Below are 20,182 nucleotides of genomic sequence, written 5' to 3' on the forward strand. Positions count from 1 at the left end.
CTGGTGCTGGTTTGTCAGGCTGGTGCTGGTTTGTCAGGCTGGTGCTGGTTTGTCAGGCTGGTGCTGGTTTGTCAGGCTGCTGCTGGTTTGTCAGTGTCAGGCTGCTGCTGGTTTGTCAGTGTCAGGCTGCTGCTTTGTCAGTGTCAGGCTGCTGCTTTGTCAGTGTCAGGCTGCTGCTTTGTCAGTGTCAGGCTGCTGCTGCTTTGTCAGTGTCAGGCTGCTGCTGCTTTGTCAGTGTCAGGCTGCTGCTGCTTTGTCAGTGTCAGGCTGCTGCTGCTTTGTCAGTGTCAGGCTGCTGCTGCTTTGTCAGTGTCAGGCTGCTGCTGCTTTGTCAGTGTCAGGCTGCTGCTGCTTTGTCAGTGTCAGGCTGCTGCTGCTTTGTCAGTGTCAGGCTGCTGCTGCTTTGTCAGTGTCAGGCTGCTGCTGCTTTGTCAGTGTCAGGCTGCTGCTGCTTTGTCAGTGTCAGGCTGCTGCTGCTTTGTCAGTGTCAGGCTGCTGCTGCTTTGTCAGTGTCAGGCTGCTGCTGGTTTGTCAGTGTCAGGCTGCTGCTGGTTTGTCAGTGTCAGGCTGCTGCTGGTTTGTCAGTGTCAGGCTGCTGCTGGTTTGTCAGTGTCAGGCTGCTGCTGGTTTGTCAGTGTCAGGCTGCTGCTGGTTTGTCAGTGTCAGGCTGCTGCTGGTTTGTCAGGCTGCTGCTGGTTTGTCAGGCGGCTGCTGCTTTGTCAGGCTGCTGCTTTGTCAGGCTGCTGCTTTGTCAGTGTCAGGCTGCTGCTGCTTTGTCAGTGTCAGGCTGCTGCTGGTTTGTCAGTGTCAGGCTGCTGCTGGTTTGTCAGTGTCAGGCTGCTGCTGGTTTGTCAGTGTCAGGCTGCTGCTGGTTTGTCAGTGTCAGGCTGCTGCTTTGTCAGTGTCAGGCTGCTGCTGGTTTGTCAGTGTCAGGCTGCTGCTGGTTTGTCAGTGTCAGGCTGCTGCTGGTTTGTCAGTGTCAGGCTGCTGCTGGTTTGTCAGGCGGCTGCTGCTTTGTCAGGCGGCTGCTGCTTTGTCAGGCTGCTGCTGCTTTGTCAGGCTGCTGCTGCTTTGTCAGTGTCAGGCTGCTGCTGGTTTGTCAGTGTCAGGCTGCTGCTGCTTTGTCAGTGTCAGGCTGCTGCTGCTTTGTCAGTGTCAGGCTGCTGCTGCTTTGTCAGTGTCAGGCTGCTGCTGCTTTGTCAGTGTCAGGCTGCTGCTGCTTTGTCAGGGTGCTGCTGGTTTGTCAGTGTCAGGCTGCTGCTTTGTCAGTGTCAGGCTGCTGCTTTGTCAGTGTCAGGCTGCTGCTTTGTCAGGCTGCTGCTTTGTCAGGCTGCTGCTTTGTCAGGCTGCTGCTTTGTCAGGCTGCTGCTTTGTCAGGCTGCTGCTTTGTCAGGCTGCTGCTTTGTCAGGCTGCTGCTTTGTCAGGCTGCTGCTTTGTCAGGCTGCTGCTTTGTCAGGCTGCTGCTTTGTCAGTGTCAGGCTGCTGCTTTGTCAGTGTCAGGCTGCTGCTTTGTCAGTGTCAGGCTGCTGCTTTGTCAGTGTCAGGCTGCTGCTTTGTCAGTGTCAGGCTGCTGCTTTGTCAGTGTCAGGCTGCTGCTTTGTCAGGCTGCTGCTTTGTCAGGCTGCTGGTTTGTCAGGCTGCTGGTTTGTCAGGCTGCTGGTTTGTCAGGGTGCTGGTTTGTCAGTGTCAGGCTGCTGGTTTGTCAGGCTGCTGGTTTGTCAGGCTGCTGGTTTGTCAGGGTGCTGGTTTGTCAGTGTCAGGCTGCTGCTTTGTCAGGGTCAGGCTGCTGCTTTGTCAGGGTCAGGCTGCTGCTTTGTCAGTGTCAGGCTGCTGGTTTGTCAGGGTCAGGCTGCTGCTTTGTCAGGGTCAGGCTGCTGCTTTGTCAGTGTCAGGCTGCTGGTTTGTCAGGGTGCTGCTGGTTTGTCAGTGTCAGGCTGCTGCTGCTTTGTCAGGGTGCTGCTTTGTCAGGCTGCTGCTTTGTCAGGCTGCTGCTTTGTCAGGCTGCTGCTTTGTCAGGCTGCTGCTTTGTCAGGCTGCTGCTTTGTCAGGCTGCTGCTTTGTCAGTGTCAGGCTGCTGCTTTGTCAGGCTGCTGCTTTGTCAGGGTGCTGCTTGTTTGTCAGGGTGCTGCTGGTTTGTCAGGCTGCTGCTGGTTTGTCAGGCTGCTGCTGGTTTGTCAGGCTGCTGCTGGTTTGTCAGGCTGCTGCTGGTTTGTCAGGCTGCTGCTGGTTTGTCAGGCTGCTGCTGGTTTGTCAGGGTGCTGCTTGTTTGTCAGGGTGCTGCTGGTTTGTCAGGCTGCTGCTGGTTTGTCAGGCTGCTGCTGGTTTGTCAGGCTGCTGCTGGTTTGTCAGGCTGCTGCTGGTTTGTCAGGCTGCTGCTGGTTTGTCAGGCTGCTGCTGGTTTGTCAGGCTGCTGCTGGTTTGTCAGGCTGCTGCTGGTTTGTCAGGCTGCTGCTGGTTTGTCAGTGTCAGGCTGCTGCTGGTTTGTCAGTGTCAGGCTGCTGCTGGTTTGTCAGGCTGCTGCTGGTTTGTCAGGCTGCTGCTTGTTTGTCAGGCTGCTGCTTGTTTGTCAGGCTGCTGCTTGTTTGTCAGGCTGCTGCTTGTTTGTCAGGCTGCTGCTTGTTTGTCAGGCTGCTGCTTGTTTGTCAGGCTGCTGCTTGTTTGTCAGGCTGCTGCTTGTTTGTCAGGGTGCTGCTTGTTTGTCAGGCTGCTGCTGGTTTGTCAGGCTGCTGCTGGTTTGTCAGGCTGCTGCTGGTTTGTCAGGCTGCTGCTTTGTCAGTGTCAGGCTGCTGGTTTGTCAGGCTGCTGCTTTGTCAGTGTCAGGCTGCTGCTTTGTCAGTGTCAGGCTGCTGCTTTGTCAGTGTCAGGCTGCTGCTTTGTCAGGCTGCTGCTTTGTCAGGCTGCTGCTTTGTCAGGCTGCTGCTTTGTCAGGCTGCTGCTGCTTTGTCAGTGTCAGGCTGCTGCTGCTTTGTCAGTGTCAGGCTGCTGCTGCTTTGTCAGTGTCAGGCTGCTGCTGCTTTGTCAGTGTCAGGCTGCTGCTGGTTTGTCAGTGTCAGGCTGCTGCTGCTTTGTCAGTGTCAGGCTGCTGCTGCTTTGTCAGTGTCAGGCTGCTGCTGGTTTGTCAGTGTCAGGCTGCTGCTGGTTTGTCAGTGTCAGGCTGCTGCTGGTTTGTCAGGGTGCTGCTGCTTTGTCAGGGTGCTGCTTTGTCAGGGTGCTGCTTTGTCAGGGTCAGGCTGCTGGTTTGTCAGGGTCAGGCTGCTGGTTTGTCAGGGTCAGGCTGCTGGTTTGTCAGGGTCAGGCTGCTGGTTTGTCAGGGTCAGGCTGCTGGTTTGTCAGGGTCAGGCTGCTGGTTTGTCAGGGTCAGGCTGCTGGTTTGTCAGGGTCAGGCTGCTGGTTTGTCAGGGTCAGGCTGCTGGTTTGTCAGGGTCAGGCTGCTGGTTTGTCAGGGTCAGGCTGCTGGTTTGTCAGGGTCAGGCTGCTGGTTTGTCAGGGTCAGGCTGCTGGTTTGTCAGGGTCAGGCTGCTGGTTTGTCAGTGTCAGGCTGCTGCTTTGTCAGTGTCAGGCTGCTGCTTTGTCAGTGTCAGGCTGCTGCTTTGTCAGTGTCAGGCTGCTGCTTTGTCAGTGTCAGGCTGCTGCTTTGTCAGTGTCAGGCTGCTGCTTTGTCAGTGTCAGGCTGCTGCTTTGTCAGTGTCAGGCTGCTGCTTTGTCAGGCTGCTGCTGCTTTGTCAGGCTGCTGCTGCTTTGTCAGGCTGCTGCTGCTTTGTCAGGCTGCTGCTGCTTTGTCAGGGTCAGGCTGCTGCTGGTTTGTCAGTGTCAGGCTGCTGCTGGTTTGTCAGTGTCAGGCTGCTGCTGGTTTGTCAGTGTCAGGCTGCTGCTGGTTTGTCAGTGTCAGGCTGCTGCTGGTTTGTCAGTGTCAGGCTGCTGCTGGTTTGTCAGTGTCAGGCTGCTGCTGGTTTGTCAGTGTCAGGCTGCTGCTGGTTTGTCAGTGTCAGGCTGCTGCTGGTTTGTCAGTGTCAGGCTGCTGCTGGTTTGTCAGTGTCAGGCTGCTGCTGGTTTGTCAGGCTGCTGCTGGTTTGTCAGGCTGCTGCTGGTTTGTCAGGCTGCTGCTGGTTTGTCAGGCTGCTGCTTTGTCAGGGTCAGGCTGCTGCTTTGTCAGGGTCAGGCTGCTGCTTTGTCAGGGTCAGGCTGCTGCTTTGTCAGGGTCAGGCTGCTGCTTTGTCAGGCTGCTGCTGCTTTGTCAGGCTGCTGCTGCTTTGTCAGGCTGCTGCTGGTTTGTCAGGCTGCTGGTTTGTCAGGCTGCTGGTTTGTCAGGCTGCTGCTTTGTCAGGCTGCTGGTTTGTCAGGGTCAGGCTGCTGGTTTGTCAGGGTCAGGCTGCTGGTTTGTCAGGGTCGTGCTGCTGGTTTGTCAGGGTCGTGCTGCTGGTTTGTCAGTGTCAGGCTGCTGCTGGTTTGTCAGTGTCAGGCTGCTGCTGGTTTGTCAGTGTCAGGCTGCTGCTGGTTTGTCAGGGTCAGGCTGCTGCTGGTTTGTCAGGGTCAGGCTGCTGCTGGTTTGTCAGGGTCAGGCTGCTGCTGGTTTGTCAGGGTCAGGCTGCTGCTGGTTTGTCAGGGTCAGGCTGCTGCTGGTTTGTCAGGGTCAGGCTGCTGCTGGTTTGTCAGGGTCAGGCTGCTGCTGGTTTGTCAGGGTCAGGCTGCTGCTGGTTTGTCAGGGTCAGGCTGCTGCTGGTTTGTCAGGGTCAGGCTGCTGCTGGTTTGTCAGGGTCAGGCTGCTGCTGGTTTGTCAGGGTCAGGCTTCTGCTGGTTTGTCAGGGTCAGGCTGCTGCTGCTTTGTCAGGCTGCTGCTGCTTTGTCAGGCTGCTGCTTTGTCAGGCTGCTGCTTTGTCAGGCTGCTGCTTTGTCAGGGTGCTGCTTTGTCAGGCTGCTGCTTTGTCAGGCTGCTGCTTTGTCAGGCTGCTGCTTTGTCAGGCTGCTGCTTTGTCAGGGTCAGGCTGCTGGTTTGTCAGGCTGCTGGTTTGTCAGGGTCGTGCTGCTGGTTTGTCAGGGTCGTGCTGCTGGTTTGTCAGGGTCGTGCTGCTGGTTTGTCAGGGTCGTGCTGCTGGTTTGTCAGGGTCGTGCTGCTGGTTTGTCAGGGTCGTGCTGCTGGTTTGTCAGTGTCAGGGTGCTGCTGGTTTGTCAGTGTCAGGCTGCTGCTGGTTTGTCAGTGTCAGGCTGCTGCTGGTTTGTCAGTGTCAGGCTGCTGCTGGTTTGTCAGGGTCAGGCTGCTGCTGGTTTGTCAGGGTCAGGCTGCTGCTGGTTTGTCAGGGTCAGGCTGCTGCTGGTTTGTCAGGGTCAGGCTGCTGCTGGTTTGTCAGGGTCAGGCTGCTGCTGGTTTGTCAGGGTCAGGCTGCTGCTGCTTTGTCAGGGTCAGGCTGCTGCTGCTTTGTCAGGGTCAGGCTGCTGCTTTGTCAGGGTCAGGCTGCTGCTTTGTCAGGCTGCTGCTTTGTCAGGGTCAGGCTGCTGCTTTGTCAGGGTCAGGCTGCTGCTTTGTCAGGCTGCTGCTGGGTCAGGCTGCTGCTTTGTCAGGCTGCTGCTTTGTCAGGCTGCTGCTTTGTCAGGCTGCTGCTTTGTCAGGCTGCTGCTGGTTTGTCAGGCTGCTGCTGGTTTGTCAGGCTGCTGCTGGTTTGTCAGGCTGCTGCTGGTTTGTCAGGCTGCTGCTGGTTTGTCAGGCTGCTGCTGGTTTGTCAGGCTGCTGCTGGTTTGTCAGGCTGCTGCTGGTTTGTCAGGCTGCTGGTGGTTTGTCAGGCTGCTGGTGGTTTGTCAGGCTGCTGGTGGTTTGTCAGGCTGCTGGTGGTTTGTCAGGCTGCTGCTGGTTTGTCAGGCTGCTGCTGGTTTGTCAGGCTGCTGCTGGTTTGTCAGGCTGCTGCTGGTTTGTCAGGCTGCTGCTGGTTTGTCAGGCTGCTGCTGGTTTGTCAGGCTGCTGCTGGTTTGTCAGGCTGCTGCTGGTTTGTCAGGCTGCTGCTGGTTTGTCAGGCTGCTGCTGGTTTGTCAGGCTGCTGCTGGTTTGTCAGGCTGCTGCTGGTTTGTCAGGCTGCTGCTGGTTTGTCAGGGTCAGGCTGCTGCTGGTTTGTCAGGGTCAGGCTGCTGCTGGTTTGTCAGGGTCAGGCTGCTGCTGGTTTGTCAGGGTCAGGCTGCTGCTGGTTTGTCAGGGTCAGGCTGCTGCTGGTTTGTCAGGGTCAGGCTGCTGCTGGTTTGTCAGTGTCAGGCTGCTGCTGGTTTGTCAGGCTGCTGCTGGTTTGTCAGGCTGCTGCTGGTTTGTCAGGCTGCTGCTGGTTTGTCAGGCTGCTGCTGGTTTGTCAGGGTCAGGGTGCTGCTGGTTTGTCAGGGTCAGGCTGCTGCTGGTTTGTCAGGGTCAGGGTGCTGCTGGTTTGTCAGGGTCAGGCTGCTGCTGGTTTGTCAGGGTCAGGCTGCTGCTGGTTTGTCAGGGTCAGGCTGCTGCTGGTTTGTCAGGGTCAGGCTGCTGCTGGTTTGTCAGGGTCAGGCTGCTGCTGCTTTGTCAGGGTCAGGCTGCTGCTGGTTTGTCAGGGTCAGGCTGCTGCTGGTTTGTCAGGGTCAGGCTGCTGCTGGTTTGTCAGGCTGCTGCTGGTTTGTCAGGCTGCTGCTGGTTTGTCAGGCTGCTGCTGGTTTGTCAGGGTCAGGCTGGTTTGTCAGGGTCAGGCTGGTTTGTCAGGGTCAGGCTGGTTTGTCAGGCTGCTGCTGGTTTGTCAGGGTCAGGCTGGTTTGTCAGGCTGCTGCTGGTTTGTCAGGCTGCTGCTGGTTTGTCAGGCTGCTGCTGGTTTGTCAGGCTGCTGCTGGTTTGTCAGGCTGCTGCTGGTTTGTCAGGGTCAGGCTGCTGCTGGTTTGTCAGGGGGCTGCTGGTTTGTCAGGGGGCTGCTGGTTTGTCAGGGGGCTGCTGGTTTGTCAGGGGGCTGCTGGTTTGTCAGGGTGCTGCTGGTTTGTCAGGGTGCTGCTGGTTTGTCAGGGTCAGGCTGCTGCTGGTTTGTCAGGGTCAGGCTGCTGCTGGTTTGTCAGGGTCAGGCTGCTGCTGGTTTGTCAGTTTCAGGCTGCTGGTTTGTCAGGGTCAGGCTGCTGGTTTGTCAGGGTCAGGCTGCTGGTTTGTCAGGGTCAGGCTGCTGGTTTGTCAGGGTCAGGCTGCTGGTTTGTCAGGGTCAGGCTGCTGGTTTGTCAGGCTGCTGGTTTGTCAGGCTGCTGCTGCTTTTTCAGGGTGCTGCTTTGTCAGGGTGCTGCTTTGTCAGGGTGCTGCTTTGTCAGGGTGCTGCTTTGTCAGGGTGCTGCTTTGTCAGGGTGCTGCTTTGTCAGGGTGCTGCTTTGTCAGGCTGCTGCTTTGTCAGGCTGCTGCTTTGTCAGTGTCAGGCTGCTGCTTTGTCAGTGTCAGGCTGCTGGTTTGTCAGTGTCAGGCTGCTGGTTTGTCAGTGTCAGGCTGCTGGTTTGTCAGTGTCAGGCTGCTGCTTTGTCAGTGTCAGGCTGCTGCTTTGTCAGTGTCAGGCTGCTGCTGGTTTGTCAGGCTGCTGCTGGTTTGTCAGGCTGCTGGTTTGTCAGTGTCAGGCTGCTGCTGGTTTGTCAGGGTGCTGCTGGTTTGTCAGGGTGCTGCTGGTTTGTCAGGGTGCTGCTGGTTTGTCAGGGTGCTGCTGGTTTGTCAGGGTGCTGCTGGTTTGTCAGGGGGCTGCTGGTTTGTCAGGGGGCTGCTGGTTTGTCAGTGTCAGGCTGCTGCTGGTTTGTCAGTGTCAGGCTGCTGCTGGTTTGTCAGTGTCAGGCTGCTGCTGCTTTGTCAGTGTCAGGCTGCTGCTGCTTTGTCAGTGTCAGGCTGCTGCTGCTTTGTCAGTGTCAGGCTGCTGCTGCTTTGTCAGTGTCAGGCTGCTGCTGCTTTGTCAGTGTCAGGCTGCTGCTGCTTTGTCAGTGTCAGGCTGCTGCTGCTTTGTCTGTCAGTGTCAGGCTGCTGCTGCTTTGTCTGTCAGTGTCAGGCTGCTGCTGCTTTGTCTGTCAGTGTCAGGCTGCTGCTGCTTTGTCTGTCAGTGTCAGGCTGCTGCTGCTTTGTCTGTCAGTGTCAGGCTGCTGCTGCTTTGTCTGTCAGTGTCAGGCTGCTGCTGCTTTGTCTGTCAGTGTCAGGCTGCTGCTGCTTTGTCTGTCAGTGTCAGGCTGCTGCTGCTTTGTCTGTCAGTGTCAGGCTGCTGCTGCTTTGTCTGTCAGTGTCAGGCTGCTGCTGCTTTGTCTGTCAGTGTCAGGCTGCTGCTGCTTTGTCTGTCAGTGTCAGGCTGCTGCTGCTTTGTCTGTCAGTGTCAGGCTGCTGCTGCTTTGTCTGTCAGTGTCAGGCTGCTGCTGCTTTGTCTGTCAGTGTCAGGCTGCTGCTGCTTTGTCTGTCAGTGTCAGGCTGCTGCTGCTTTGTCTGTCAGTGTCAGGCTGCTGCTGCTTTGTCTGTCAGTGTCAGGCTGCTGCTGCTTTGTCTGTCAGTGTCAGGCTGCTGCTGCTTTGTCAGGGTGCTGCTTTGTCAGGCTGCTGCTGCTTTGTCAGGGTGCTGCTTTGTCAGGCTGCTGCTGCTTTGTCAGGGTGCTGCTTTGTCAGGGTGCTGCTTTGTCAGGGTGCTGCTTTGTCAGGGTGCTGCTTTGTCAGGGTGCTGCTTTGTCAGGGTGCTGCTTTGTCAGGGTGCTGCTTTGTCAGGGTGCTGCTTTGTCAGGGTGCTGCTTTGTCAGTGTCAGGGTGCTGCTTTGTCAGGCTGCTGGTTTGTCAGGCTGCTGGTTTGTCAGGCTGCTGGTTTGTCAGGCTGCTGGTTTGTCAGGGTCAGGCTGCTGGTTTGTCAGGCTGCTGGTTTGTCAGTGTCAGGCTGCTGCTGCTTTGTCAGGGTCAGGCTGCTGCTGCTTTGTCAGGGTCAGGCTGCTGCTGCTTTGTCAGGGTCAGGCTGCTGCTGGTTTGTCAGGGTGCTGCTGGTTTGTCAGTGTCAGGCTGCTGCTGCTTTGTCAGGGTGCAGCTTTGTCAGGGTGCTGCTGGTTTGTCAGGGTCAGGCTGCTGGTTTGTCAGGGTGCTGCTTTTGTCAGCTCTAACATGGGAAGTCTAAATTGAGACCACTCTATACTGGAAAAAAAATCTGCTTGTTTAAAGCTGGTTTTGCTGGCAGAAAGGTACGCTGAGCGTCAGGTTGCTTCCAGGTTCTAAGTACGCAAGTGTACTTATATGGTGAAACGGGAGACACTGAGAAAGGCCAGAAAGCAGCCAGGTAAAGGGTGGAAACGACTTCCCAATGCTTGAGATGCCCGTTCACTTATCCGACAGTGCCTCATGAATCATGACCTCAAGTGACCTGTACTTGGTGGAAACGTTAAGTGCAGGTGTGAGGTGCACTGCTAGGACAGTTCATAACAGGCTCATAGAAGCAGGGCTGAAGTCCCATAAAGCAAGGAAGAAGCCCTTCATTAATGAGAAGCAGGAAAGAACCAGGCTGCAGTTTGCAAAAGAAAAAAAAACATTATTCACAGATCCATACCCATAAAGGAGAACTGAGTGAAACAAAAATTGGTGCTATGGTCTCTAACTTTTTTCCATAGTTATATGTAATGAATGGGGAAAGGCGGGGGGGTTGAATATGCTGTGTCAGGCCTTGACCCATCTGGAATCACAGGCTAGGAGGCTTTGTTACAGAAAGGGAGAGTGTCCCCATACACTGAGATACTTCGACTGAGCCCAGCTAAGGGACTCCTGATGAGTGAGCACGGGAAGCTGTATGGTGGTTGTTCCTGTGTAGCCTGACTCAGAGTCTACAGCTTGATGGGACCAGCCCATCAAGTAAAGGTTTCAGCACCACGGACAGTGACCTGTGTTAAACTGACCTCAGGTTCCTACATTGGCTCTATGGAATTTTCTGTAAATAATTAAATGCCACTGGCCCCCTACATGCGGAAATGTTTCCCCCTCCCCCAGACTTCTTCAGAGAGCTTTGGAGGACATTGTCTGCACGCTACCAGAGGCAACTAAGAATGTGCTTGAGTTGGGAGGAGGCAGTAGTCCCCATTTTTCCCTCCTGCTGTAGAGGGTCATCGGGAGGAGGTGGGTTTGCTGCTCTCTTTCGTGTCTCCTCAGCAGGTGGCTCTTAGAGATTTGTCTGAGAAAGGTCTGTTCCAGGTTTGTGTTAAAGTGCTGCATTTTCGGGCACTGAGTGGACTGGCAGATTCTAGGTGGTCAGGTTTGTTGAGGCCTGGATCTTCCCCGCAGGGATGTTGGAGGTCCCTGTACAAGCCCCCCATTGAGAAGCACACGGTGGATCTTCAGTGGCAGATTGTGCACGGGGCAGTGGCCACAAACAGCTGATGCACATTGATTCCACAGGGTGGGAATTGGTTTTCTTAGCTAATCTGTTTCTTTAAAACAAAGAAATGGATTGTTTACTTGTGTCTTTTATTCTACATCATAGATAATGCGAACCTTCATATAAGTAAGAGGTAATATTTTGCTCAGTATCAGTTCAAGTTCAAATACTTCAGGTTTTTTATTTGGCAAAACAAATAAAATTGTTCAGATACTTCAGGTTTTTTATTTGACAAAACACATAAAATTGTCATGCAAAGTCATTGATTTATTTTTAAAACTATTGCACTGTGATACATTTAACATCATATTTTCAGTTCTGCCAAATCTCATATTGACATCTTAGTGGTTTTCCAACGGCTTGTGGTGTCACATGGTGGTCGAAAATGATATTACAGGCTTTTGTTGAAATTACCTTAAAATTCATCTGGAATGTATTGATTTATGCCATAATTAATGATGCAAATTAACACAGATGGGGCCATTTTGACCCCATTTTGATGTTTTTGAAGAGGTAGACGGTCCAGTTGGCTGTATTAGTCAGTCTGCTAAGAAACATGGCGCCAACAAGCCCATGGCCCCTTTTCATGTAAAACTTCGTACAGGAGGCTGTTTGTGCAGATTAGTGCCTTTGTTAGCCTCGGCTCCTGTAAATCATATAAGCACACCCACCACACCCCCAGGAGCATTCCGCGTGCCCCCACCGGCCAACCTGCTTGTCCCCCCCAACCCACAGACCGTCTGTAGTTCTGAAATTTATCCACATGGCTGCTGACCAAGTCTAAGGTAAAATTTCATAAATGAAATTTTCAGTAAAATACATTTTTTTCCTCTAATCTGGGAGACAGTGCAGAATTATTGGAGTCGGTCCTAACTCTGTCAGGCACCTAGGACTCGTATCTCCCTCTGAGAATCTCTTCTAATGCGCTCAGCAGCAGAAATTCTCCATCCTAGATGAGCCTGCAAAGTTCTGTAGAAGTTAAATACAAATAAAGGATGAGACAATTTACTTAAAGCATGATACAGTTCATATTGCTCTTCAGGCTTCGTGATAAAATATTAAAATTATGGAGTACAAAGTTGTACAACCCAAATAATACGGATTATTTTCCATCTTAACCCATATTCTAAGCATATTGATTTCTCTTGTAAATTTTACTTTTACAGCAGTATGATTTAAGACACTAACAGCAATTCATTTTTCAACCAGTAATTGTTAATGTGATAGCCTCTGGATCTCCAGCAGAAGGGCTCCTTTCCTCAGCCGGATGTCCTCAAGTTCAGAGTGCTTCTCTGGACTCAGGTCCATGGAGACTGCAGCAGACAGGAAAAGGAGATCGTCAGCGGGTGTGGAGCTCAGCAGGTTGGCCATCTCTGCCAGTTTGGTTGTTGGTTCAACTCCCATGGCAGAGTAATCGTAACATTGTTAAGCCCTTGAGCAAGTCCCTTAGACCCAAGTGCTCTGACCCCAAACTCTCCTCACTTCGGACAAAAGCATATGCTGAATATATGTAATCCCAAAGGGCAGTTACAGAAGACCCCAGGACCGGAGTAACATGGGAAGCAATTACTGATGCCTGGAAGCTTTGGGGCATGCAAATAAACTGCATCCAAAGGCAAATGGCTAATAAAGAATGCTCTGAATGCCAGGCATTCGTCCAGCAGTGAGATCGTAGAGATAATGAATAAAGATAGAAAGTGTGAATAAAGATAAAACATTTTGATTGTATTTGCGAAGCGATGCTGGATGCGCTGAGCTCGCCGGGAAGGTCATGTGGTCCGCATTCCCTCCCCATGCACACGTGATCAGCTCAATCACACCGAAATTGTCGGTTTGCTGCCCTTCAGGGAAACAATCTAAAGGGTGTTACGGGAAAAGTAATCGATGCAAGAGCCAATGATGTTCTCCTGGTGCCTACCCGTGTTTATGTTATCGTTACTGACACAAACAATGATGAACGATAATAAGCATTTATAAGCCATGATGACCGCACCATTAACGTGGAGTTGCACTAACGTCTGTTTTTATAGCTAACCAACAAGTCAACGTCTCACCCTGGTAATGCAACAGCGCCGTTTAAACAATACGTTTACACCGATCAGTGGCCTGTACTACGAATCAGGGTTACTGGCTTATCGGGGTAACTTGACGGATTTAAGGTACCACAGTTTAAATGAATTTCATATTTGTTCATCGGGATGCCTGAATCGGTGCTAATCAGTACTACGATGCCAGTTATGCAATGTAGTTTTGATAAAAACTTTTCTGTCATTTAACATAAGAGGAAAAAAATAATTATACTGTAGTAAAATGGTTTAAAACTGTGACAAATTTTGCCTTTTTTTTACAGTGTATACTTCCAGTCACAAGGTAGCAGATACGGATTTCTGAAATAGCAAAGATAAAAGGTATCGTTTACCTTTTAAAACGATAGGTAAGATGCTGTTTTGCTGGTTTGTCAGGGTCAGGGTTGTCTAGGGTTGGAGTGTAACAGTATTCACGGGAAAGGGGAATGGGATAAAGGGACAAACAGGGTGAGGGCAAGAAGGGAACACCAGTGGACAAAGGGATATTTTTTGTATTTTCATTTTTTTTCCATGTATAATACTGACACTGAACAAATAACCCAGTGCAAAAGACTTTGGGACTGACCACAGCCAAAATAACAAACAAAATCCCCAACTATCAAGTGCGACCCACAGCTAATCTCACCTAAGTGCAAAAGAAAAGGAAACCAAAAGACAAACACTCCACCTCACTCCCTAACCAAATAAACAGAGTCCAACACACACTTGCAAAACAAAATAGCAGTCACTCCCTATGCAGCAATACAATCACACATACATAACTTACACACAAGTCAAAGCAACAAGGGGGCTAGTGAAGACGTAAACCAAAGAAAACCAAGCGGGGAGACAGCAAGCCAAACTGAGGTCGCGGGGGGGACCGGAGCCTGTCCTTGGAACAACAGGCGTAGGCAGGAACCAACCCTGGGCAGGAGTCAACACTCTGCAGGGCGCAAACACTCACAACTCAGATTTGCCAATTAACCTACCCTGCGCACTTTTGGACTGTGGGAGGAAACCGGAGCCCCTGCTGGAAGTCTTTCCCCATTCACCAGATTATATTGCCAGAAGACTGAAAATTAGATATCAAATACTAGAGTGACATAAAAACAAAAAACAAGTTTGCTTGTAATGAGACGCAAAACAGAAGATTATCTCTTTTTATATTTTGAGAAAACATTTTAACATTTATCCAATTGCAACAATTTTCTAGGAGAAGGGGTGTGTTTTTTGACACAAGTGCCAATATTTTTGGCCATGACTGTAATAGTTATTTGTGATTTGTAATAATTATTTAATTTTATCGATCCATCTACTTACCTACACTAAAAAATGTACTGTTGGATGTAATTAATTTTAAGACTAGTGGTTACATGAAATTACTTTCTAAGAACATTTTATTTTGTAATTCAAATTTTTCTTATTTTTCAAACCAAAAAGTTACAGCACTCTTCAGCCATTCACATTTATCCAAGCGTCGACCCGGGACTCGGTGGGCTGCTGTCTGCCAAAGTGTGCTGTCAAGAACAAAGCAAATTGTTGTTAGGAAGACTATGTAGATAGGATTGCTTATCAGTAAAGTGCTTTAAAAATTAGTGCTACAAACAATACTCAGGACATGCTGGACACGCATCCTCATCTGGGCCTTCAGCCAGCACTCAGAGCTGTCGCTGAAACTGGCCCGACCTGTGTCCCTACAGTCTTGTCTGGGATGTCGCCATCCAGGGTCACGGGGTGGATTCGAAGGAGCTGATGGAATGCTGCCTGGAGATCCATCTGCTGGTTGGACGCCAGGGCAGCATCCCGTGCGGCGCCATGGGCAGAACAGCTGGATCCTTCCTCTGCGGAGTCAGCGCTGGGATAAAAAAAAACACACAAAGTTTTACGGTTATTGTTCAGTGGTGAGGGCTTTGGTTTTGTGTCTTGATGTTGGTAAGTGAATGTTGACAAACGGAAAACATGCCTACCTTGAGTCACCTGCCAGCTTCTTCAGCAGCTTATTGGCCAGCACCACATTCCATGACTTTTATCCGGTAGTGCTTGTCAGCCGTTGCAGTGGAATGCGTGAGGTAATCGGCCACCAAGGACGACTTCTGGTCACTCAAGTCCTTGGTGGCCGTCTCAAAGATGCGCCGGGCCGTTTGGCTGGTGACTGGATCCAGCTTGTATCTAAAATACAAAACGAATAAGATTTATTAATACGTCTCGCACAACACATGACAACATGTATCACTAAATGCTGCTTAATAGTACCTAACCGGGGTTGCTCCCCCCAGAGAGAGTTGCTAGTCCATATCATTTCTCACTTAAAACATGACAGGGCTTTTGGCGTTGGAAAATAACGCATTTACTTAAAATAACACATTGACAAACACAACAAATGTTTTTATCCCTTAAATTATTAAAATAACTAAGGTATTAGTCTAACAAAGTTTTTAAAATGTTTTTGAAGTACGTAGCTAAATACCGCTCACTAGTTCCTGCATCTATTAAATTAATAATGCGCTGGGTGTGTTTTATTGAAAATAAAACTAACAAAATACAACTAAATTATTTTATTAATTAAATCTTATTGGCTTAAAACTTTATACTAATTTGTCATACCCCCGTTTAAGTTACGGCACTTTACCCTGCTGATTAAGCAATTGAAGTTAGATCCTTCATCCAGCCCCACAGGCCCGCAGCGGGGCGCCCGGGGCTATGCTAGAGTCCCAGAGCTGTGGTGTTAGACATCGACTTTTATTTCCATTAGACATATATTATTTTATACTATTTACGAATAAAACTGATTAACAAATAGACGTAATGTGCATTCTGCCGGGGCGTGAATGCTGTCTGTCTGCTTGTCACACTCAGGACCAGCGGTTAAACGAGAAGTTACACGCACTCTGCAACAATTTGTCAATTTGTCAATTGACGCTTCCTTCTCATAGGCGTATCACTCACGGCTCCATAAGCTCTTGCGCTTCCCACTGCCGCGGACATTAGCTGATCGACATGTCTAGACATGCAATACGCATAAATCCCCCCTAAAAACAGGATTGCTGTGTTTTTACGGTTATAAAATAGGACATTTTGTTAAAAATAAACCGTTAACAATACACAACTACTGCTTTTACCATTCAAAACTGCCCGACTCTCCTTTCTAGCTAGAAAAGCTCGACGCGTCCGATGACCCCTTAAAACGTATTTAAAATGTCGCATTGATAAATTCATATAATGTATTTTATTCTTTTAACGACTACTGATTCCAATTTGGTGCCATATACTTTTATCTTGTAGGCCTGGGCTATTATGCTTAAATTCTTTATTAATTAATGTTGGCTATGTGCTTTATAACACGTTTTATACTTCCTTTACACACGTTTACTTATTGTATACACACTTTAAAGTTCCGAAAACGACTTGCCTCACCTGTTTTCAATAAAAGACAGATAGCGGTGTGTGGATATCGTGGCTGCACGCACAAGCGCGACATGGAGTTATTTTAACAAGGATCTCCAGCGTTATTCCCTGATTCTTGTTTGATTTGATTTGATTTGATTCAAACCCTTTATTGCTGTTGCAATATACCACAAGTACCAGCGAAAAACAGGCCATCGCCCGACCTTACATATACAACATCACAGTAGGGGGTAGACCGGCCGGGAGACAGGGGAGGAGAGAAGAGAAGAAAAGAAACAGAGTAACATGAGGAGAGAGGAGGAGAATAAAAAAGCAGCCCCCAGACTGTACTCCAGTGGGGAGGACATTGTGGGAACCGAAAAAAACACCTCAGCAACATAAGCACAACAAACAACAACATAAAAATGACACGACTTGCAACGGGTGAGGGAAAAGGGGTGGTGGAGGTAGTCCAGCAGAGACAGACAGCCATCCGGTCCTGCAGCCATGTAGGCGCTGGTCAACAGACCCGCCTGTTCACGCTGGGGGTATGAAGCGGCGAAGGCGTTGGATGGGGGGGAGGGAGCGGTAAGTCCTTGGGATCGGGGGAGAGGAATGCAAGAGAGTCTCACTGCCTTGTCCTTCAGGGGGAGTTGTTAGTTCAGCAGCGGCCTTGGCCGAGGCCAGTGCTGATTGGGGGGAGCCAAAACCTGATAGAATAGGGTTGTTTGGGTTTTTGTACGAGAAGCTGTAATTTCCAGCTCCACTAATGTCCACGCGTTGTTGTGGAGATGCTTAAGATGTTTTATTTTAAATAACACATTAGCCGAAAAGAGTTTCATTGCTTAAAAACGATGAGGTTAAAGAGGCTTATTTTAAATAAAAGATCAGCATGTGTTGTCATACATCTTTTCAAGTTCTGGTTATACCTTTTGATTAACCATACGTAGATAAATTTAGCTAATTGTAGCTAAGCAATCCGGGGGGGGGGGGGGGGGGGGGGGGTTAGAGATCGACTTTTATTTAAATTAGAAATAGATTATTTTACACTATTTACAAATAAGCATATAAAATATAGAATTGGTGTGCATTCTGCCAGAATGGCGGCATGCTTCTCACAATCCAGGCCAACGGTTCGCCTCACGACAACAATTTCCCCTGGTAGCCATTTGACAGCAGCTTCACGCAACGAGCTGGCTCAATAAAGGAAATGCTGTGTGGATCTACGCGCGTGCGCCACACGAGAGTGAGAGCATGCATTCGTTTAAACAAGAATTAACCGCGTTATTTCCTGATTATTGCTATCGAAAATGCTCAGAGCGCTTTACTTTATTATTCACATTGACAGAAATGTGCTTCATTACTTAAAAACATTACGGTTATAGGGGTTTTATTTGCTAAAACAGGCGCTCCGCCGGCGTAGCCATTTTTAAAGGGGCGTCGGCGTGGGTGCGCATGCGCCAAACGCCGGACTAGCGATCGTCCATTCCGACCCGCGTTGTTCAAACAGGGCAGTCGCATGTGTCGGAGCTCCAGGATCGTTTCGTCCTATTTCTTCTAAAAGTTTGCCGCTTACATGCTTTCTCAAACCTGGTAAATATAACTAAAGTCTTTCGTGTTGGTTAAATGTAATGAGTGATCGCTTCTTTTAAAACGACGGGCTTGTTTGTTGTTTTCGCTTGTTTAAATTTGCTGTTCTGCTGCTTCTTTCGGGCATGTTTGTTTAAATTCACACTGCTTTTCTTTTAAAATAACACTAAGGGTTTTCTTCTTTAACACACTTGGTGCTTTCTTCTTTTAAAACATTTGGGCGCTTTCTTTTAAAATACGCCGGACGGACGCCCCCTCTGAACGTGTATGCGCTAGCTTGCCATTATCCTGTTCTATGTTTTATTATTATTATTTACCTTAAAAACGTAATTTAAAAAGCACATTAATTAAATACATGTAATGTATTTTTATTCTATTAAAGTTTAATCTCCCAAACCCCCCTATCTGCAACACGTGGCATAAGCATGTATTGATACCATATATGGGCATAAACCCTCGACCAATCAGCATCAAGGATAAGCCACTTCCTCTTATGACGTCAGAAGCGGAGAATTAAGCTCCGCCCAAGGTACCACATAATATTTTTTCACATAAGTAAGGGGTGATTACATTTAGTTATATTCTAGCCAGAGAGAAAATGTATAATACTATATTTTTCGTGTTTAATCAGCTCACTGAACACAGGCATTTATTTTTGTCAAACATACAGTACTGTGCAAAAGTCTTAGGCAGTCCAAAGAAATGTTTAAAGCTGTTTATCTGGGTAGCAAGTGTACTTTGGCTTAGAACAAAAAATACAATTTAACATTAGAACGTGTGCAAATTAAGAGTAACACAATAAAAACTAGTAATAATTTCTTCTGTGTTCTAAAAAGTTACTGATATCTAGTTGGATGGCTAGATGAACACCACATCAGTTCCCAAACTTCTCCTCAGGGGCACCTCAGCCGTTCCATGATTTTGCTAAATTTCACCAACAGCTCAATTAAATTATTAAATATATTGGTTAAAAAAGTCAGTGCGAGATTGACTAGCTGTATGAGGTCTGCTAGTGGCCAAGTCAAAAAATACATGGCTGCACTGGACGGTCGCTGCAAATACTAGGATGATTTTAGCAGAGGTTCTGAAATGGCGAAGATGACACACTTTCAGAGTGAAAAGGATTATAAAGGTTAAAAAGCAGAGATTTCACCTTTTTGCCAGGAGATCCAGCAACATGTCACAGTGACACTGAGGAGTCACTATAAACCCAAAACCCTGGATAGAGGGACTGAGTGAATGAGGAGGGGTGCAGGGGGGTCAGTCCATCAGAGAAGACTCTGTAGAAGGACAGAGCACCAGCCCCCCAGTCCAGATACACTCCTACTCTGCGGGAGCCTGAGGGCCGTATGGGTATGAGAGTCTCTTTATTATTGTGCCAGACAGAGTAACTGTCAGTATAACAGCACAGAATCCATGACTTGTCATTGTATCCAAGGAGACAGTCCCTCCCTCCTTTCCTCCTGATGACTCCTTTATAAGTCACTCCTATCCAGGCTTCATATCCATCCCACTCAGCCTCCCAGTAACAGCGGCCAGTCAGACTCTCTCTGCACAGAACTTGGGGGCGGCTGTCAAATCTCTCTGGATGATCAGGATATGGCTGCCGCTCTGCCCCCTCTGTCACCTTCCTGTTCCCCCCTGACAGAGACAGGCGTCTGTTTGCTGTGTTGGGGTCCAGTCTGTAGGCAGGAGGAAGAATTATTAATCCCATCAGGCCGCCTGTACTTTCTGTTTCTGTACGATATAAAAACAGCACAGCTTCCCCTAACGAAGCGGGAACTGAAGCTTATGAAACAGCTCAGGAAATGTCGGAGGGAAGCGAGCTAAACTAACAGCTTAATTAGTGAAATTACGGGGAAGTAAAATTACAAAGCAGCGATATTCATCAGACATATTCATCACAAGCATATTTACCACAAAACGGCACCAGAGATCAATACTAAAGTCAGTGTCTTTCCTTCTAACTGCTAATTCCGGCGCGTGCGGCATGAAAATGGCCATCAATAACAGAATATTTAAGTAATATTATTACATATTTAAAGTGACATTTAATAAAAGTTTGGACCTGGATTCTGATACAAAAGCTGTTTCCGGCGCCGGAGTTGCGCTCCATGAGGATTCAGTATTTACAGCGATTGCTAAAGATGGTCTTTAGTCACAGCAAAGCCGGTCTGAATGCATTTCAAATGCATCGGCTTATTTCCATGAAGCATATGTCATACTGTATCTACTGATCCGGGAGAAACGCTGCAGTGTGGAGCGGGGCGGAATAGGTGCCGCGCAAAGCCGGCAAACTAATGATAATACCGTCTACAAACCATCAAAAAAAGCGGATTAAACTACACAGTGAGACGTGCATCATGAAAAACAGAAAGGTTCTCATTACCTCATTAAACAGAAAAATATTGCTCAGAAAAACGGGATTATTATTTTATTAATTCGAAAAAACAGACTTGATTTTTTTCCCAGATGAATGCAATACGCTTCCATAGCGAACCGCTTACCACGCGCGTGACTCTAGATACGGCGCCGCTACCGCGAGGCGTGAGCCCCGCATCTCGCGCACGCGGCCGCTCTAATCTGTTAACATGGGCGCCGAAATGAAATTTGATATTTTCCGCCGCACATGATGCACATCCAGTGTGTCCTGGGCGCTAATTTCTTTTAGCACCGTGGATCAGGAGAACTTTTTAATATTCATGAGTGAAGCCCTACACGATTGGCTGGCTGATTAATATTTATGAGAGGGGCACTACCTCATTGGCCAGTTAACATCGACTTGTGCTGCCTGTTTCTTCTACCTAAAGCAGGGGT

The sequence above is a fragment of the Brienomyrus brachyistius genome, unplaced genomic scaffold (genome assembly GCF_023856365.1).
Source record: "Brienomyrus brachyistius isolate T26 unplaced genomic scaffold, BBRACH_0.4 scaffold261, whole genome shotgun sequence".
Lineage (NCBI taxonomy): Eukaryota > Metazoa > Chordata > Actinopteri > Osteoglossiformes > Mormyridae > Brienomyrus > Brienomyrus brachyistius.